This window comes from Theropithecus gelada, chromosome 3 (assembly GCF_003255815.1).
Source record: "Theropithecus gelada isolate Dixy chromosome 3, Tgel_1.0, whole genome shotgun sequence".
Classification (NCBI taxonomy): domain Eukaryota; kingdom Metazoa; phylum Chordata; class Mammalia; order Primates; family Cercopithecidae; genus Theropithecus; species Theropithecus gelada.
Window position 1 is genome coordinate 1,051,971 of NC_037670.1, and position 11,364 is coordinate 1,063,334.

Genomic DNA, 11,364 nt, shown 5'->3' on the forward strand with positions numbered 1-11,364 from the left:
CTTGGACAAGTGACTGTGCCTCAGTTTCCTCATGTGTAAAAATGGATGGCTATATTGAACTCTCAGGGTTGTTGCAAGAGTCAAAATGAAAGTGTTAAAGCAGGTGGTAGCCACTAAGTACCAGAAATAATGTTTCATAAAATATCTGCTGAATTAAGGAGGTGAGAATCATTGTCCACATTTCACAAATGGAGGAAACTGAGCCACAGGGAGGTGAAGCTAATTAAACAATGGAACTGAGTATCAAACCTAAGTCTATTCAACTCCAGAGGCCTCTTTTGTGCAATGAAAGTAACATTGTGGAAAATTCTAGGCCTCAGGACTTCCAAGTGATGGGAGGGATGGCAGACGACCTAGCATGTAAGAGGATGACTGGACAGGCACAGCCAACCTCCATGTGGTGAGACAGGTAGGCAGCAGAGACGGCCCCACCAGGGCCCACATGAAGGATGGTTGGACCTGGCCAGTCTCCACTCTCTGTCTTTCTGATATTCCATTGAGGAGTCTTGCTCTGTCACTCTAAGTCCATGGAGTTTGAGCAAAGCTGACCCCCACCTCCAGCTTCAAGGATGTGCATGTGGCTGAGGACCTGGCCATGGGCCACGGGGTGTGGTGAGAGATGGCCACATGATCCAGTCACAGCCAGTGAGAGCCAGTCTGGGGGCTTGGACAGGAATGGTTGAGAAAGAGTGCTGGGGTTTCCCTCTGGCTTGCTGGACTGGTAGGGTCATATTAGTATCAGTGGGTGTCATAGTCACAGTGGCAGTAGCCGCAGCAGTTGTAGTAATAAAATAACAGCTAGTACTTATTGAGCATTAGTTAGTTAGTTAGTGCTTCACATATATTGATTAACTCTGTCTTCCAGAGAGACATGGAAAGCAATATCATTCAAACACCTGGATCTAGCTATGCCTGAAGCAAGCACCCCTGGAATTTTTTTATGTGACCCAATAAATTATCTTTCACCTAAACTGGTTTTAGTTGGATTTTTGTTCCTTGCAGCTGAGACAGCCCTGACTAATCCATCTGCCTTCTGGACATGATCCAGGCTTCCATCTCCCCATCTTTATTGTAGCTGAAGCGGCACACCCATTAACTGTTTTATGCCTGTCGCTGACTCACAGGTTTCCATTGGAGCTCTTGGTCCATCCTTCCCAAACAGAAGCCCCAAGCCTACTCTTTTTCCCATTCGCGCTGAGCGGGACGGAGGGTGTGTAGGCATGAGTGCACACCTGTGTTCCAGGAAGGTGCTCTGTGGGGTTTGCTTGGCCCCCAAACACACCTTGTGATGACTGCTACTAAATAGTCCTCCCAAGCAGAACAGCTGCTTTGCATAAATGGTGATCTCACCAAAACTTCCCGACAGCCCTGCAAGGCAGATATTGTCATCCCATTTTAAAGATGAGGAAAATGAGGTTCAGAGAAGCAAAGCCTGAGTCCCACAGCTCTAAGCAGAAGATCCTGCACTCCCTAACTCCAGAGTTGTGCCCCTTCCAAGACCCAAGTTCACAGACCACAGGTGCCAGAACTCAGGGTCAACTTGGTTTATAATATGTGTGACAAATCTATGTGCATGTAGAGCCTATGAGTGTGTGTGTATATGTGTCAAATCCCTATGTATGCAGAGTCTATACGTGTGTATATGTCTCAAATCCACACATACAAATAGAATGCAAATGAGTAGGTATTCTATAGGTAATCTACTTGCATATTGAATGTGTGTCTAATATATGCGCCAAATCTATATGTATGCAAAGTGTATATATATGTAATATATATGTAGAACCTATATGAATGTAGAACATATATGTGTGTGTATAAGATGCATGTAGAATCTACATCTATGTGGACATATATGAGGGTGTGTGAAATATGTGCATGGGATCTATATGAAGGATATATATGAGTGTGTGTCTAATATGTGCATAGGCTCCATATAAGACATAGGACATATATGAGAGTGTATGTGTGTGTGTGTCTAATATGTGTGTGGAATCTCTGGTTTCACCTGCCCTGCATCTCTGGGCAGCAGGTACATTGTGGAGTGGGCGAAAACAATGACCACATTTTCCCACCTCAGCCTGCACCACCCTGGACCAGCCACTGTTCCCTGCTCCCCTCTGGCCTCCTGCAGTCACCTGGCCTTCCTGCTCTGCCCCTCCTCCAACCCATTCTCCCCTTGGGCTGGGGGGATACTATTAGAACCGAGGTCAGGTCAGGGTTCTGCTCAGAGCTTTCCATGGCTCCCACCTCTTTTAGAGCAAAGCCAAAGTCCTTGCAACAGTTTGAAAGGCCCTGCCTGGTCTGGGACCTCCCTCGTGGCCTCCCTGACTCCTAATCGACCCTGTCTCCCTCTTCCCCTTGGCTACAGCTGTCCTGCCTCTTTCTCTGGGACCAGGCGACTACAAGCCAGCACCTGTGCACTTGCAGTTCCTGCCCCCCACGCAGATCCCCTGCCCCAGATGTCACTTAATTCACGTTCCAGCTGAAATGTCACCTCCCTGAAGAGGCCTCCCCAGATCCTCTCCAGCTCCTTCCCCTGTGTGGACGTTCCTAAGATGCTCCCATGCAATGTTGTCCCACCACCCAGCACAGTGCCTGACATGTGGTAGGTGCTCAGCCACTGGCTGATGGGTGAGGGGGCAAAACAAGCCAGGAATCAGGTCAGCGCTTGTCCTGCTGAACTTCCTCTCAGGCCACCCAGGATCTGCACGGCCTCACCTGACCTCTGCCCACCACTGTCTTCCCACAAGCTCACCCACTCCACTTCCTTCTTGTTTGGGGCTAGAAGTTACCAACAGAGCCTTTCTCTGCCTACATTTAATGGCTTACTTTACAAAAAAGCAAAAAGACAAGTGTCAGCAGCAACACCCTTCACCTCCCATTCCAGAGTGTTTCTCAGTCACTACTGGGCCCCATGGGGAAATTCTGCCTTCTGGGACAGTCCCGCCTGGTGTGCAGGAACCGGTGTTCCAGGTAGCTGAAGTTTCCGGATAACTGAGGATAACCTCCGGAATCAAGGAATGGAAAAAGCGTGGCCTGTGGTTGACTGTAACCCACCAAGGAGTTCTGTTAGGCTAGTACTTTTGTATTTTAACAGCTCTGTCGAAATATAATTCACCTAAGATAAAATTCATGCCGTAAAAATGTACAATTCAATGGTTTTAAGTACATTCATAGAATTGCGCAACCATCAGCACAATCAATTTTAGAACATTTTCATCACCTCCCCCAAAACACCCCGTATCCCATGCCTACTCCCCATACCCCCCTCACCCCAGGCTCCTCAAACCACCAATCTACTTGCTGTTTCTATAGATCTGCCACTTCTGGGCATTTCTTGGGAATGGATTTGTGCCCTATGTGGCCTTTTGCGTCTGGCTTCTTTCACTCAGCATCATGTTTTCAAGGTTCATTCACATTGTAGCATGAATTCGTAGATCATTCTTTTTATTGCCAAATAATATTCCATTGTATGGACCCCCACATGGCATTTACCCATTCATCCAGTGATGGACATTGGAGCTGTTTTCACTGTGCCGCTACGATGAATTGTGCTGCTATGAACATTTATGTGTCAGTTTTTGGTGGACATACACTTCTGTATCTTTTGGGTATATACCTAGAAGTGGAATGTCTGGGTCATATGGTAACTCAATGTACACTTTTGGGGAATTGCTAGACTGTTTTCCAAATCAGTTGTACCTTTATACAATTCTGCCAGCAAGATATGAGAGTTCTAGTTGCTCACACCCTTGCCAACATTTGCTAGTATCTGTCTTTTTGATCATTTGCCATCCCAGAAGGTGCAAGGTGGTATGCCAATGCTTTGCCTTCATTAGTGGAAAACATTTAAAATTTGGGTGAGCTTCTTATTTTTTAATTTTTATTTTTTGAGACTGAGTATCTCTCTGTTGTCCAGGCAGGAGTGCAGTGGTGCAGTCTCGGCTCATTGCAACCTCTGCCTCCGCAAAATTGATGGTTGCGCAATTCTATGAATGTACTTAAAACCATTGAATTGTACATTTTTACAGCATGAATTTTATCTTAGGTGAATTATATTTCGACAGAGCTGTTAAAATACAAAAGGATTCAAGCGATTCCCCTGCCTCAGCCTCCGGAATAGCTGGGATTATAGCCAACTGCCACCATGCCCAGTTTTTTTGTTGTTTTTTTTTTTTTTTTTTTGGTATTTTTAGTAGAGATGGGGTTTCCCATGTTGGCCAGGCTGGTCTTGAACTCCTGAACTCAGGTGATCCACTCGCCTCAGCAGGCTGAGTGCTGGGATTGCAGGTGTGAGCCATCGTGCCTGGCCTACAAATTGGGAGAGTTTCTATCAAAATCTGGATCTCTGGATTCTCCTTAGGAAGATGGCTTTTTGGCATGACTGGGATGCATTCCCTGTGGAGGCTGAGTTGCAGCCACCCTCCAGGCCACCACAGTCTTCATCCAGCCAACTCCCTTGTTGAAGGGACTTCAGGGCTCTTTTGACATTGAGGTCTATAACATGTGTTTGAGCCCAGAGGAGGTCGACAAAGATGAAGAACTTTCATCACTTGGCCTTTCTGGAATTGACTTTCCCTCAGGCAGACTGGGGGTTGAACCGCAAATACATTTTCCTACATAGTATATCCCACACTGACACAGGGTACAGGTTAAGGATCCCTTATCCAAAATGTCTAGGACCAGAAGTGTTTTGGATTTCTGTATTTTCCAAATTTTGGAATATTTGCATATGCATAATGAGATATCTTAGGGATGGGGCCCAAGTCTGAACATGACATTTACTTTTGCTTCATACACACCTTATACACACAGCTTGAATGCAATTGTATACAACTTTTAATAATTTAGTGTATGAAACAAATTTTGTGTACATTGCACTATCAGAAAGAAAGGCATCCGATGCCTATCTCAGTTACCCACATAGACAATCTGTGGTTGTTTGGCATCACCCTTATTCCTGACTCTGAATTTATATACTATCAATAAGCAATCAGTGAATATTACTATTATTATTAATTAAGGCATTGAAAATAATTCACATTTGCTCCCCTCCCCAGCTGAAAGGGCCAGTTTTGGCTTCAAATCAGCCAGGACATCGTAGCTGATGCAGGGCCATACACAGAGCACCACGCCAAGCTCCCAGGGGGATAAACCAGGGGAGGGCTGTTACCCTCATAACTGACAGCCCAAGAAAAATTGCAGTTTGCAAGACACTCATGTGGAAAGGAAGGACTTTGCAGCCATGAACCCACTTCCACACTCAGATGCTGGGGCCTTGGGCAAGTCCCTGAGCCTCTTGGAGCCTCATTCTTCCCATCTGCGGAATGAGTGACAGAGCAAGACTCCATCTCAAAAAAAAAAATTGAAACGGGGTTTCACCATGTTGGTCAGGTGAGTCGTGAACTCCTGACCTCAGGTGGTCCACCTGCCTCAGCCTCCCAAGGTGCTGGGATATCAGATGTGAGCCACCACCCCTGGCCATCACTTATGCCTTTGTCTAGCTCAGGGAATGTGCTTTTTTCCAGCAGAGGAACCAATCAAATATGCGTTTATCTCAGGTGAGCAGAGGGATGACTTAGAGTTCAGTGAAGTTCTTGGCGCTCACAAGGAATTTCCTAGTAGGCAAATTGGGTGGGAGGAATGTGGATTATTTATTTATTTATTTAGAGATAGTCTAACTCTGTGGACCAGGCTGGAGTGCAGTGGCATGATCTCGGTTCACTGCAACCTCCTCCTCCCGGGTTCAAGCGATTCTCCTGCCTCAGCCTTGCAAGTAGCTAGGATTACAGGTGTGCACCACCAGGCCCTGTTAATTTTTTGTATTTTCAGTAGAGACAAGTGTGTCACCAGGTTGGCCAGCCTGGTCTCAAACTCCTGACTTCAGGTGATCCGCCCACCTCAGCCTCTCAAAGTGCTGGGATTACAGGCATGAGCCACTGCACTTGGCCTCTCTCCCTATATCTTCATGTGCCTGCAAACCCAAGAGGGAACTCCTGGCCCCTTGGTTAAGGTCAGGGCCCCAGAGGCCCAGGGTCAAGGCTATGGCTCCATCCCAAGGACGTGCATCCCTGCAAGAGGCTGCATTCAACAGGCATGGAAGAGGCTCCGCTGGAGCCTGCTCGAATTCCTGCTGTGGAAAGCAAGAGGAGGTGCTCCTTGAAGAAACAGGGGGATCCCACCAGTCTCAGGGGTTCTGTCCTGGCCTGCAGCCCTGGATCATCCAGCCTGTGCTGGGGTGGGGAGCCAACCTTGCCATTCTTGGCTGAGGCTGAGGGTGAGGGTCCCGCTTCCCCAAAGGCCTAGCCCGGGGTTCCAGCTGCAGGCTCCACTGGGCATCGCCAGGCCCTGTTCCTCCCCTCCAGACCTGGCGCTCACCCTCAGCAAAGATAGCAAGACACGTCTCGTGACCCGTCCACCAGGCTCCTCCCGCACTGCTCTTAGCCCCGCAGATGGTGGCCGAGCAGTGGAGCAAAGTGTGACCCAGTGGACCAGGGTGGCCTGGAGACGAATCCCCAGACAGCGCAGATGAGGCTGTGGGGCAGCAGGTGAGTGGGTCTGTGGTGGGAGGGGCTCCAGGGAGTCCGAGGACAGGCTTCTTTCCCCCCAGATGGAGGCCTCCACATCAAGAGAGCAGGGGGTCTTCCTCCCCGAGCCCTGCCCTCCTGTGGCCACAGGACCTGAAATGCCTCCATTAGAGAGACTACAGAAACCACCTGGGTGAGTTGGGCTCAGTGTAGATTTGGCAAACGGTGGGACGGGGGACACCATGACCTTATGACTTGCTAAAATCCCACCATAGAAGTAACTGGGGGTGTCCAGTGGCCTTGGAAGCCAACTGGGGAGATGGGGGAGAGGAGGGTGAGGGCTGGGGGAGGTAGCTGAGGGTCTTGGGCTGTTCCAAGTGGGAGACCTGGGGAGGGGGTGTCTGGGCAGGAGTGTTTGGTGATATTTCAGGGGACAGGTCTTGGGTGGGCACCTGACAGTGGGGGCTCACCACCACTACCACCCCAATGGCCAGGGTGATGTGCCTTCTCTGTGGGGGTTCCTCACTGACCTGGTGAAGCTGGACACTGCCATGAAGGACTGTGTGGATGGGAGTGAGCCTGGAGCAGGCAGGTTGGGGACCGGGATCCTGAGGTTTGGGAGGAGAGAGCCTTGGACTCAGCCCTTCCATCTCAGCAAGCCTCCTCCCATGTGAGCCCCACAGTCCTCCCCATGCCCTGTGAGCTGGGGCGTCAGGCCCATCTTACCTCTGATGGTGGAGGCTCCAGAGCAGCTGCCAGTCCCTGTTCCCTGAGTGGTGAAGCTGCAGAGCTGCCTGACTGCAAAGCTGCAGGAGCTGGACTCAGCCTCTCCCTCAGGCGGTGCCTATGGAAGGAGAGGAAAATTGTGCCCCTCCCAAGTCAGGCAGCTCCTAAGTGGCCGAGCATTTTCTTTCTATACTGGGCCTCCGTTTGTCAGAGAGTGTTGGGGCAGAAGGTCCCTGAGCCACAGCTCCCACACCTCCTCATCTAGAGCCCAGAGCCTGATGCAGAGCCCAGTGCTGTTCTGTGCACATTTCTCACACCTGCTCACTTTGGGGGAGGGCGGGATGTGGAAGTCAGAGACTCCCACCCACTTACCCTGGGTAGAACACTCCCTGGCTCCATCCTCTGCATCCTGGATTTATTGGGAGGGTTTGATACACAGAGGAGATCCATCCCAATGGAGGGTGTGGGTAGGGGACAGGAATCCTGGACAAATTCCTAGCGGGGGGCTGTTTATCTGTTTATATCCAACTCTGAGAAAAGGGTGGGACTGCATGGGATTGGAGAAGAGGGGGCCCATTAAGTGAAAAACCCTAGAGATCGGCCCCAGTTTACTCCCTCCCTAAGGGCCCTTCAGCGTCTTCCACCCAGGCCCTGTCAGCCTCCTGTTTTTCCCTCTGGCCAGGAGATTAAAGTCCTCCAAGAAATACAGCTGCTTCCGTGACAAGAGGGAATTATCATCTTCAGACTCAGGAGGAATATGGGGTTGGTTTCAAGTCCATGGAGCAGCACAGTCCGATTAAGAGGTGAGAGCCTAGCTGATTGACAGAGGGTGGGTGGAGACTCTGTCTTGTGGTCAGTTTCAGACAGCCTGTGGCCACAGCTCCCTGGTCAGCAGCAGGCCCTGTTGAATGGGAGCCCTGGGCAGGCACTGGGAGGGAGGCCTGAGGTGTGGCTCCTGGAGCCTCACAGCTGCTGCTCTGTCCTACAGCTACAACCTGTCCTGCTGCTGAGCCCCATCCCAGGAGACCAGTCATGCCCTCAAGGCCAAGAAGACCAGGCCATGAAGAATCTCAGGCCCACTGAGTGCCCAGGTGGCAGGGGCAGAGTGCCTCAGGGCTCAGTGAAGTTTGGGCTGAGCATGGGCTCTGGGAGTCAGACAGCTGCACAGGGCTCCCAGCTCCACTGTGATCAGCCCTGTGACTGGGGCAGGGGACTCACTGCTGTGATACCTGAGCATCATTGTCATAAATTTAATGTGTCTGTCCAATCCTTTTCTCTTTTTATCTCTTCCTCTATAATCACCATGTACTGCTGATCTCTGTTAGTGCTTTTGTTCAAATAAATAAACATACGTTATACAGTGTGTATTACATTTTCTCATGATTTCTTCACCATACTGTATGATTCCACTCATACGAGGTACTTAGAGTAGTTAAGTTTACAGAGACACAAAGTAGAAGAGTGGTTCCCAGCTGCAGGAAGGTAGGTGAGGTGTTTAATGGGTACAGAGTTTCAGCTTTGCAGGATGAAAAACACTCTCTATAAATGTGGAGGATGCTCGTAAAATAGTGTGAATGTGATTAATTCCTTTGACCTGCACACTTAAAAACTGTTAAAATGAAAAAACAAATTGTTGGCTGGGTGCAGTGGCTCACGCCTGTAATCCCAGCACTTTGGGAGGCGGAGGTGGGTGGATCACCTGAGGTCGGGAGTTCAGGACCAGCCTGGCCAACATGGTGAAGCCCCGTCTCTGCTAAAAATACAAAAAATAGCCAGGTGTGGTGGTGCATACCTCTAATCCCAGCTACTCAGGAGGCTGAGGCAGGAGAATTACTTGAACCCAGGAGGTGGAGTTTGCAGTGAGCCAAGACTGCATCACTGCACTCCAACCTGAGCAACAGAGTGAGACTCTATCTTGAAAAAAAAAAAAAAAAAAGAACAGAACGTATCTATCTGCAATCTATCTGCAACAGCATGAATGAGTATCACAAATATACTGTTCCATAAAGGTAGATGTAAAAGTATACATACTATATACTTTGATTTATACAAAATCCAATAAGCCGACAAAACTGGGGTCCTGGCTTTCAGTAATACTGGAGTAGCTTGTTGAATTAACGTAGATTATAATGATGACACCCAAATAATATATATTGTTATAGAAACACATCTACATAATACAAATATGACCTATGTGTGAGTAAGAACTCAATGAGAATTTCGGCTGTGCCCACTATAGGGGAGATAGGTATTGGCATTTGAATCCAGCACAATTAACACCATTTGTAAACAATAACACCGCTCTTGAAAAGTACACAACAGAATTGAGAGTCTCTATAATGATTCTTTACAGTTTTAGTACCCAACTTTGAAATTCATGAGACGTGTGAAGAAACACAAAAATGTAACCCATACACAATTTAAAAAGCAGGCAGTAAAAGTGATCCTAAGATATTCAATGTGTTCTAATTCAGAGTGTTTAAAGCAGCTATCACAAATCTGTTCATGGGGGTAAAGGAAAATATTCTAACAATGAATAAAGAGATGTGGAACCTCAGCAAAGACATGGAAATTATGAAACAATAGGAAGATAAGGAAATTTTAAAAATACTTTTGAGCTTATTCAAAGGTTAGAAGCAGAAGACAGGGCAATATAAATCGTCCATTCAGAATAAAAGAGTGAAAAAGCTTAAAGAAAATGAAGAGTCTTAGAGACCTGTGCAGTGATTGAGTCCAAGTTGGAGAGGGGACAGAAAAATTAAATGAGGTGCAAAGTAAATCACCAACTAATAGCTGAAAACTTCCAAAAATTGGTCAAACCCCCCCCCCAATTTTTATACCCAACATGTCAACACGCCCCTCCAAAAAAAAAAAAAGCAAAATCCATACCAAGGCCATATTGTGATTTAGGAGACTGGCAGGGCAGAGCTTTCTATTGATTTGTTGTGATTTCTAATTTTAACTACTTAGAAGAACGAAAAATAGATTCTCCTTATTTTTTTTTTTCTTGGAGAAAGTCCGAGTTAGACACAGATGACTGACAGTTATTAAAGGCCAATGACTTTCCAGCCTTCACTTAAATTTCCAGTGTCCTACGTTGTAAATTATTTAAATTTGTTTCTTTCTCAAATCCTGCAGTAATACTGATACTCCAGAAAGACGTCCCACGGAGATTCTGCTCTTGTGCATCCGTCCTGCACAGAGCTGAGGCTGTGCCTCCTCCAGTTTCATAAAGGTAGATGTAAAAGCGTGTAGTCGTGGGGTACTTCGCGTTAATCTGGAAAATTAAATGTTAAAATGGATTCAGGCGGGGCCCGGTGGCTCACGCCTGTAATCCCAGCACTTTGAGAGGCCGAGAAGGGCGGATTACTTGAGGTCAGGAGTTCGAAACCAGACTGGTCAACATGGTTAAACCCCACCTGTATTAAAAATATGAAACTTAGCCACGCGAGGCGGCGGGTGCCTGTAATTTCAGCTACTGGGAAGGCTGAGGCAGAACAATTGCTTGAACCCTGGGAGGCAGAGGTTGCTGTGAGCCCAGATCGGGTCACTGCACTCCAACCTGGGCTACAGAGTGAGACTCCGTCTCAAAAAAAGAAAAAAGAAAAATGGATTCAAAGAATTATCACTGTTAAGTTCCACCAGCAACTTGTTAAACGTGGTTCCAAAGGGATATTTAAAAAGGGAAATTAAGTGTTTCCAAGAAAGCCCTATTCACAGCAGCAACGCAGACACTGTTCATGACTTCACACAAACTTCCCTCATGTGTTGGGAGGGACCAAGGGGCTCTCTGGTTCTGCACCTGCGTTAATTACCACCGGGAGGTCCACACTAGGACCCCAAGGTCTGGGACCAGCCTGGGTCGGGGGCAGAGAAGTGGTGGATGTGGCTCTCAAAGTGTCTTAGGGGCTCCCTTCCCTGTGGCTGTTTCCTGACTGGATGTAGCAGGGTCAGGCCTTTCACTGTGACGTTTTCTACTCTTTATTAGAGTGGCACGAGCGTCCCTGTGAGAGGCCTGACCCAGGTGTGGGCCATGCATCCAGCCCCGGGTCCAAGGGGCACTCCTGGGGTGCAGAGGAGGATTTGTGAAAGCCTAAAGGATGGAGGA